The sequence below is a fragment of the Arachis stenosperma genome, chromosome 5, assembly GCF_014773155.1.
Source record: "Arachis stenosperma cultivar V10309 chromosome 5, arast.V10309.gnm1.PFL2, whole genome shotgun sequence".
In the NCBI taxonomy this organism is placed as follows: Eukaryota; Viridiplantae; Streptophyta; class Magnoliopsida; order Fabales; family Fabaceae; genus Arachis; species Arachis stenosperma.
In genome coordinates this window covers 96,544,561-96,554,925 of record NC_080381.1, presented here as the reverse complement: position 1 = coordinate 96,554,925, position 10,365 = coordinate 96,544,561, and the positions used below count along the sequence as shown (strand labels likewise).

Here is a 10,365-nt window from a genome sequence, read left to right as displayed (position 1 = left end):
ACTTACTCTTGTAAACCCTAGTAGCTAGTCGAGCATAAATAGGATAGTTTACTATTATATTAGACATCTTGGGACATTTAGTTCTCAGATCATGGGGGCTGGCCATTCGTCCATGCCTGGACCTTTCACTTATGTAATTTCAACGGTGGAGTTTCTACACACCATAGATTAAGGGTGTGGAGCTCTACTGTACCTCAAGTTTCAATGCAATTACTATTATTTTCTATCCAATTCGATTTATTCCTGTTCTAAGATATTAGTTGCACTTCAACTTGATGAATGTGATGATCCATAACACTCATCGACATTCTCACCTATGAACGCACGTGACTGACAACCACTTCCGTTCTACCTTAGACTGGGTGCATATCTCTTGGATTCCTTGATCAGAATCTTCGTGGTATAAGCTAGAATTGATGGCGGCATTCATGGGAATCCGGAAAGTATAACCTTGTCTGTGGTATTCCAAGTAGGATTCTGGGATTGAATGACTGTGACGAGCTTCAAACTCCTGAATGCTGAGCGTTAGTGGCAGACGCAAAAGAATCAAGAGATTCTACTCCAACCTGATTGAGAACCGACAGATGATTAGCCATGTTGTGACAGAGCATTTGGACAATTTTTACTGAGAGGATGGGATGTAGCCATTGACAACGGTGATGCCCTACATACAGCTTGCCATGGAAAGGAGTAAGAAGAATTGGATGAATGTAATAAGAAAGTAGAGATTCGGAAGGAACACAGCACCTCCATGCACCTATCTGAAATTCCCACCATTGGATTACATGAGTAACATTATCTTTATTTCTTGTATATTTTATTTATCTTTTAAATATCTAATCCAATCATATTTGAATCAGCCTGACTGAGATTTACAAGATGACCATAGATTGCTTCATACCAACAATCTCCGTGGGATCGACCCTTACTCACGTAAGGTATTACTTGGACGACCCAGTGCAATTGCTGGTTAGTTGTGCGGAGTTGTGACTAAGTGTAATTCACGTGTGAGAGCTACCAAGTCATTGGAGCCATTGTTGATGATCACAAATCCGTGCACCATCTCCCTTGTACATGCCTTCTTCCACTTTTGCCCATCCATTCTTGCCTTCAAGGCCTGAAATCACTCACAAACCATATCACGGCATCGAATGACATAAAAGTGGGATTAATTTGCTCTTTTAAAGCACAAAATTGCATGTTTTCACATTTAAGATCAAATTAGGGATCAAACACAAAAGTATGCTATTTTGGTGCTTAAGTGTGAGTTTATATGCTAGAATCTATCCAAATTGAATCAAAATATACCATCAAATATAGACTCATCAATTCTTTCACACGTAAATGATAGCATATCCTCATGCTAAACTAACAGGGGAAATGATCTATAGGGGTAATCAACATATTAAATGCAACTATCTGTATGCATGCAAGTATGTAAATACTATCTATACCTATATATCAATCTATAGTATCTATATAAAATTGGTGAAAACAAACAATCAAATTCCCATGCAAGTATAGACAATTAGGGCAAAGCAAGGGAATAATCCAATGCAACCAAATTCTTTCAAAAATTTTTCTTTATTTTCGTTTTTCAAAAATATAATTTTTGAAAAAAAATAATAAAAATACAAAAAAATCATAAAATCATAAAAACCAAAAATATTGTTTTTCTTGTTTGAGTCTTGAGTCAATTTTTAAGTTTGGTGTCAATGGCATGCTTTAAAATTTTTTCTTGCATTTTTCGAAAATTCATACATTCATGGTGTTCTTCATGATCTTCAAGTTGTTCTTGACAAGTCTTCTTGTTTGATCTTGATGTTTTCTTGTTTTGTGTTGTATGTTGTTTTTCATATGCATTTTTGCATTCATAGTGTCCATGCATTAAAGAATTCTAAGTTTGGTGTCTTGCATGTTTTCTTTGCATAAAAAATTTTTCAAAAATATGTTCTTGATGTTCATCATGATCTTCAAAGTGTTCTTGGTGTTCATCTTGACATTCATAGTGTTCTTGCATGCATCATGTGTTTTGATCCAAAATTTTCATGTTTTGGGTCATTTTTATGTTTTTCTCTCTCATCATTAAAAATTCAAAAAAATAAAAAATATCTTTTCCTTAATTTTCTCATGATTTTCGAAAATTTGAGTTGACTTAGTCAAAATAATTTTAAAATTAGTTGTTTCTTACAAGTCAAGTCAAATTTTCAAATTTAAAAATCTTATCTTTTCAAAATCTTTTCCAAAAATCAAATCTTTTTCATTTTTTTATAATTTTCAAAATTTTTTAAATTTATTTTCAAAATCTTTTTCTTAATTTTATTTCAAATTTTCGAAATTACACTAACAATTAATGTGATTGATTCAAAAATTTGAAGTTTGTTACTTTCTTGTTAAGAAAGGTTCAATCTTTAAATTTTAGAACCATATCTTTTAGTTTCTTGTTAGTTAAGTAATTAACTTTAATTTTAAAAATTAAATCTTTTTCAATCCTATCTTTTTATCATATCTTCTTATCTTATCTTTTTATCATATCTTTTTCAAAATTTTATCTTTTTCAAAAATTTGATTTCAAAATATCTTATCTAACTTCTTATCTTCTTATCTTTTCAAATTTGATTTTAATATCTTTTTCAACTAACTATTTGACTTTTTTTTGTTTCTTATCTTTTTTAAAACCACCTAACTACTTTTCCCTCTTTAAATTTGAAAATATCTCATCTCTTTTTCAAAAATTCTTTTTAATTGTTTTAAATTTTAATTTTAATTATATCTTATCTTTAATTTTTGAAAATCATTAACTACTTTTTCAAAATTATTTTCGAATTCTCCCTCTCTTCTCTTCTTCTATTTATTTATTTATTTACTAACACTTCTCTTCACCTCTCTTCATCTCCAATTCACTACCCCTATCCTTACCCTTTTGTTTGGATTCTCCTTTCTTTATTCCCTTTCTTCTTCTACTAACAATAAGGAACCTCTTTATTGTGACATAGAGGATTCCTCTTTCTTTTCTTGTTCTCTTCTTCCCTATATGAGCAGGAACAAGGAAAAAGGCATTCTTGTTGAAGCTGACCCTGAACCTGAAAGGACTCTGAAGAGGAAATTAAGAGAAGCTAAATTACAACAATCCAAAGACAACCTTACTGAAATTTTCGAACAGGAAAAAGACATGGCAGCCGAACCTAACAACAATAATGCAAGGAGGATGCTTGGTGATTATACTACACCTACTTCCAATTTTGATGGAAGAAGCATCTCAATCCCTACCATTGGGGCAAACAATTTTGAGCTGAAACCTCAACTAATTGCTCTAATGCAACAAAACTACAAGTTTCATGGACTTTCATCAGAAGATCCCTATCAGTTTTTAACTGAGTTCTTGCAGATCTGTGAGACTGTAAAGACGAAGGGAGTAAATCCTGAACTCTACAGGCTCATGCTTTTCCCTTTTGCTGTAAGAGACAGAGCTAGAACATGGTTGGATTCACAACCTAAAGATAGCCTGGACTCCTGGAATAAGCTGGTCACAGCCTTCTTGGCTAAGTTCTTTCCTCCTCAAAAGCTGAGCAAGCTTAGAGTGGATGTTCAGACCTTAAAACAAAAAGATGGTGAATCCCTCTATGAAGCTTGGGAAAGATACAAACAGATGACCAAAAGATGTCCTTCTAACATGTTTTCAGAATGGACCATATTAGATATATTTTATTATGGTCTATCTGAGTTTTCCAAAATGTCATTGGACCATTCTGCAGGTGGATCCATTCACTTAAAGAAAACGCCTGTAGAAGCTTAAGAACTAATTGACATGGTTGCAAATAACCAATTCATGTACACTTCTAAGAGGAATTCCGTGAATAATGAGACGCCTCAAAGGAATGGAGTTCTTGAAATTGATGCTCTAAATGCCATATTGGCTCAGAACAAAGTGTTGACTCAGCAAGTCAACATGATTTCTCAAAGTCTGAATGGATGGCAAGAAGCATCCAACAGTACTAAAGAGGCAGCTTCTGAAGAAGCTTATGATCCTGAGAACCCTGCAATAGCAGAGGTAAATTCCATGGGTGAACCTTATGGAAACACCTATAATTCATCATGGAGAAATCATCCAAATTTCTCATGGAAAGATCAACAAAATCCTTAACAAGGCTTTAATAATGGTGGAAGAAATAGGCTAAGCAATACCAAGCCTTTTTCATCATCTTCTCAGCAACAGACAGAGAATTCTGAGCAGAGCCCCTCTAATTTAGCAAATTTAGTCTCTGATCTGTCTAAGGCCACTTTAAGTTTCATGAGTGAAACAAGGTCCTCCATCAGAAATTTGGAGGCACAAGTGGGCCAGCCGAGTAAGAAAGTCACTAAAACTCCTCCCAGTACTCTCCCAAGCAATACAGAAGAAAATCCAAGAGGAGAGTGCAAGACCATTGATGTAATCAATATGGCCGAATGCACAAGGGAGGAGAAGGACGAAAATCCTAGTGAGGAAGACCTCCTGGGATGTCTCTCAAACAAGAAGGAGTTCCCTATTGAGGACCTAAAGGAATCTGAGGCTCATATAGAGACCATAGAGATTCCATTAAATCTCCTTCTGCCATTCATGAGCTCTGAAGATTATTCTTCCTCTAAAGAGGATGAAGATGTAACTGGAGAGCAAGTTGCTCAATATCTAGGAGCCATCATGAAGCTGAATGTGTAACGACCCAATTTCTTGTACGTCATGATCATACTAGAAACTGAGCGCTACCAACTTGTCTTCCTAATTATTATCTATTATTTATCATATGAGCCTGACTCGTTGTTAAAAACGTAGTTAATTTACGAGATACTTTTTTTTTGAAAACATTCGGATTAATAAACAGAATCATTCATAAGAAATTCACAAATAATAATAGATAAAACAGTTATAAACAACCACACATAAATACATCTCAAGCAGTTGATAACATTCCATGATCCAGCTTTATTAGAACATAGACTGTTAGTTAAAACACCCCTAGATATAGCTAAATAATAACTATATACATATATATACATACAACATCCTAGGCCCTGACCTGTTCAAGAAGTCCCTAAGCTGGCGCCCAAGCTAGCCTAGACTCTATATTCACCTAGTCCCTTGATGAGCGGATAATTTATACACTTTTCGGCACTGTTTTTAGTATGTTTTTGGTATGATCTAGTTAGTTTTTAGTATATTTTTATTAGTTTTTAGCTAAAATTCACTTTTCTGGACTTTACTATGAGTTTGTGTGTTTTTCTGTGATTTCAGGTATTTTCTGGCTGAAATTGAGGGACCTGAGCAAAAATCTGATTCAGAGACTGAAAAGGACTGCAGATGCAGTTGGATTCTGACCTTCTTGCACTCGAAGTGGATTTTCTGGAGCTAAAGAAGCCCAATTGGCGCGCTCTCAACGGCGTTGGAAAGTAGACATCCTGGGCTTTCCAGCAATATATGATAGTCTATACTTTGCCCAAGATTTGATGGCCCAAACCGGCGTTCAAAGTCACCCTCAGAAATCCCAGCGTTAAACGCTGGAACTGGCACCCAAATGGGAGTTAAACGCCCAAACTGGCATAAAAGCTGGCGTTTAACTCCAAGAAGAGTCTCTGCACGAAAATGCTTCATTGCTCAGCCCAAGCACACACCAAGTGGGCCCGGAAGTGGATTTTTATGTCATTTACTCATCTCTGTACACCCTAGGCTACTAGTTTCCTATAAATAGGACCTTTTACTATTGTATTTTCATCTTGGTTCTTCTGGTTCCCTCTCTGGGGCCGAAACCAATGATCACTTTTGTTCTTATGTATTTTCAACGGTGGAGTTTCTACACACCATAGATTAAGGTGTGGAGCTCTGCTGTACCTCGAGTATTAATGCAATTACTATTGTTCTTCTATTCAATTCTACTTGTTCTTTGTCCAAGATATCACTTGTTCTTCAACTTGATGAATGTGATGATCCGTGACACTCATCATCATTCTCACCTATGAACAAGGTGACTGACAACCACTTCTGTTCTACAAGCAATCAAGGCTGTAGTGAATATCTCTTGGATTCCTGATTGCACGATGCATGGTTGATCGCCTGACAACCGAGTGCTCGCCTGACAAACGAGCCAACCATTCCGTGAGATCAGAGTCTTCGTGGTATAGGCAAGAACTGATGGCAGCATTCAAGAGAATCCGGAAGGTCTAACCTTGTCTGTGGTATTCTGAGTAGGATTCAATGACTGAATGACTGTGACGTGCTTCAAACTCCTAGCAGGCGGGGCGTTAGTGACAGACGCAAAAGTATCAATGGATATTATTCCGGCCTGACCGAGAACCGACAGCTGAATTCCGCGTGCCGTGACAGGGCATATGCAATCGCTTTCACTGAGAGGATGGGAGGTAGCCATTGACAACGGTGAAACCCTACACGAGCTTGCCATGGAAAGGAGTAGGAAGGATTGGATGAAGACATTAGGAAAGCAGAGAGACGGAAGGGAAGGCATCTTCATGCGCTTATCTGAAGTTCCTACCAATGAATTACATAAGTATCTCTATCTTTATCTTTTATATTATTTTCGTTCATCATCATATCCATTTGAGTCTGCCTGACTAAGATTTACAAGATGACCATAGCTTGCTTCATACTAACAATCTCCGTGGGATCGACCCTTACTCACGTAAGGTATTACTTGGACGACCCAGTGCACTTGCTGGTTAGTTGTGCGAAGTTGTGTAATGCCATGGAATTGAACCACCAAGTTTTTGGAGTTCATGACCAGGGATTATGAGAGTTGTGAAAAGTATTGTTCACAATTTCGCGCACCAAGATTTTGGCGCCGTTGCCGGGGATTGTTCAAGTTTTGAGCAAGCTTTTGGTAACAAGGCCTGAGATTGTCAAGTTTGGACAACTGACGGTTCATCTTGTTGCTTAGATTAGGTATTTTTTTTCGAAATTCTTGAAGATGAATTCTAGAGTTTCATGATGATTTGTTGAAGTCTGGCTGGCTGAGAAGCCATGTCTAATCTCATTGGACCGAGGTTTCAACTTATCATCACAAGAGCTTGTTGATTTTCATCAATCTTGCTTTTGGAGCAGTGATTTGCTAAGGCTTGGCTGGCCTTTGGCCATGTCTAGTGTTTTGGACCGAAGCTTTCTTTGAAAGCTTGGCTGGCTGTGAAGCCATGTCTAATTCCTGGACCGGAGTCTTAGACTAACATTGCACTGATTCCTGGAATTCTCATTAAGAATTTTGAGATCTTTTTCCACTTAATTTTCGAAAAACACAAAAAAAAAAATCATAAAAAACCAAAAATATGTTATGTTTCTTGTTGAGACACTAGTCTCATCTTAAGTTTGGTGTCAATTGCATGTATTCATTCATGTGTCTTAGTGATCTTCAAGATGTTCTTGATGATTTCCGTGCTCTAATCTTTGAATTCTATTGACTTGAAGTATTTTGTGTGTCTCATATGCATTCTCATTAGTGTCAGTAGTATACAAACTGCTAAGTTTGGTGTCTTGCATGCATTGTTAGCCAAGATAAAGATCTCAAAATTCTTTTCTGTTGAGAAAGGTTTAATGTTTGAATCATATCTTTTCTTGATAGCCAAGTTACTAGTTTTTAAAATCAAATCTTTTTAAAATTGTTTTCAAATCATATCTTCTCAATCACATTTTTTTAAAACCAATCATATCTTCTTAACCTCATCTTTTTCAAAATAGTTTTTAATCAAATCTTTTTGATTTCTACTCTCAAAATCTTTTTCAAAAATCATTTTATTTCTTTCCTACTTTCATTTTCGAAAATCAAGTAATGTTTTTCAAAAATATTTTCAAAATCTTTCACTTAATTTTCGAAAATTTCTTCCCTTCTCCTCACATCCTTCTATTTATGGACTAACAATATCCCTTAATGCAAAATTCGAACTCCATTCTTTCTGATAAGTTCGAATTTTCTACTTCTGTCTTCTACCCTTCTTTTCCTCTGACACTTCAAGGAATCTCTATACTGTGACATAGAGGATTCCACATTTTCTTGTTCCCTTCTCTTTCTTATGAGCAGGAGCAAAGACAAAGGCATTCTTGTTGAAGCTGACCCTGAACCTGAGAGGACCTTGAAGCGAAAGCTAAGAGAAGCTAAAGCACAACTCTCTTTAGAGGACCTGACCGAATTCTTCAAAGAAGAAGAACACATGGCAGCCGAAAACAACAACAATGCAAACAATGCAAGGAAGGTGCTGGGTGACTTTACTGCACCTACTCCCGACTTCTATGGGAGAAGCATCTCTATCTCTGCCATTAGAGCAAACAACTTTGAGCTTAAGCCTCAATTAGTTTATCTAATGCAACAGAATTGCAAGTTCCATGGAAACCCATTGGATGATCCTCATCAGTTCTTAGCTGAATTCTTGCAAATCTGTGACACTGTCAAGACTAATGGGGTTGACCCTGAAGTCTACAGACTCATGCTATTCCCTTTTGCTGTAAGAGACAGAGCTAGAATATGGTTGGATTCTCAACCTAAAGAAAGCATGGACTCTTGGGAAAAGCTAGTCAATGCCTTCTTGGCAAAGTTCTTTCCACCTCAAAAATTGAGTAAGCTTAGAGTGGAAGTCCAAACCTTCAGACAGAAGGATGGAGAATCCCTCTATGAAGCTTGGGAAAGATACAAACAATTGATCAGAAAATGTCCATCTGACATGCTTTCTGAATGGAGCATCATAGGTATTTTCTATGATGGTCTCTCTGAACTATCCAAGATGTCTTTGGATAGCTCTGCTGGAGGATCTCTTCATCTGAAGAAGACGCCTGCAGAGGCTCAAGAGCTAATTGAAATGGTTGCAAATAACCAATTCATGTACACTTCTGAAAGGAATCCTGTGAACAATGGGACTAATCAGAAGAAAGGAGTTCTTGAGATTGATGCTCTGAATGCCATTTTAGCTCAGAATAAAATATTGACTCAACAAGTCAATTTGATTTCTCAAAGTCTGTCTGGAATGCAAAATGCACCAAGCAGTACTAAGGATGCTTCATCTGAGGAAGAAGCCTATGATCCTGAGAACCCTTCAATGAAAGAGGTGAATTACCTAGGAGAACCCTATGGAAACACCTACAATTCTTCATGGAGAAATCACCCAAATTTCTCATGGAAGAATCAAGAGAAACCTCAACAAGGTTTCAACAACAATAATGGTGGAAGAAATAGGTTTAGCAATGGCAAGCCTTTTCCATCATCTTCTCAGCAACAGACAGAGAGTTCTAAGCAGAATACCTCTGACTTAGCAACCATGGTCTCTGATCTAATCAAAACCACTCAAAGTTTCATGACTGAAACAAGGTCCTTCATTAGGAATTTGGAGGCACAAGTGGGTCAGCTGAGCAAGAAAATCACTGAACTCCCTCCTAGTACTCTCCCAAGCAATACTGAAGAAAATCCAAAAGGAGAGTGCAAGGCCATTAACATGGCCGAATTCTGGGAGGAAGAAGAGGCAGTGAACGCCACTGAGGAAGGCCTCACTGGACGTCCACTGGCCTCCAATGAGTTCCCCAATGAGGAACCATGGGAATCTGAGGCTCAAAATGAGACCATAGAGATTCCATTGGAATTACTTCTGCCATTCATGAGCTCTGATGAGTATTCTTCCTCTGAAGAGGATGAGTATGTCACTGAAGAGCAAGTTGCTAAATACCTTGGAGCAATCATGAAGCTAAATGACAAGTTATTTGGAAATGAGACTTGGGAGGATGAACCCCCTTTGCTCACCAAAGAACTGGATGACTTGTCTAGGCAAAAACTGCCTCAAAAGAGGCAGGATCCTGGGAAGTTTTCAATACCTTGTACCATAGGCACCATGACCTTCAAGAAGACCTTGTGTGACTTAGGGTCAAGTGTAAACCTCATGCCTCTCTCTGTAATGGAGAAGCTAGGGATCTTTGAGGTGCAAGCTGCAAAAATCTCACTAGAGATGGCAGACAACTCAAGAAAACAAGCCTATGGACTTGTAGAGGATGTTCTGGTTAAAGTTGAGGACCATTATATCCCTACTGATTTCATAGTCCTAGAGACTGGGAAGTGCATGGATGAACCCATCATCCTTGGCAGACCCTTCCTAGCCACAGCAAAGGCTGTGATTGATGTTGATGGAGGTGAACTGATCATTCAAGTGAATGAAGAATCCTTTGTGTTTAAGGCTCAAGGATATCCCTCTGTCACCATGGAGAGGAAGCTTGAAGAGCTTCTCTCAAATCAGAGTCAAACAGAGCCCCCACAGTCAAACTCTAAGTTTGGTGTTGGGAGGCCACAACCAAACTCTAAGTTTGGTGTTGAACCCCTACATTCAAACTCTAAGTTTGGTGTTGGGAGGTTCCAA

General features: G+C 37.5%; 2 non-coding genes across 2 annotated transcripts; both read right to left on the bottom strand.

Annotated features, from left to right (window-relative positions):
• Nucleotides 1–3,571: 3,571 nt before the first annotated feature.
• LOC130984144 (small nucleolar RNA R71) lies at nucleotides 3,572–3,675 on the bottom strand. Its single transcript, XR_009088096.1, has one exon. It is a non-coding gene; the product is annotated as a small nucleolar RNA R71 (small nucleolar RNA).
• Nucleotides 3,676–8,589: 4,914 nt separating this feature from the next.
• LOC130983581 (small nucleolar RNA R71) lies at nucleotides 8,590–8,693 on the bottom strand. Its single transcript, XR_009087564.1, has one exon. It is a non-coding gene; the product is annotated as a small nucleolar RNA R71 (small nucleolar RNA).
• Nucleotides 8,694–10,365: the final 1,672 nt, after the last annotated feature.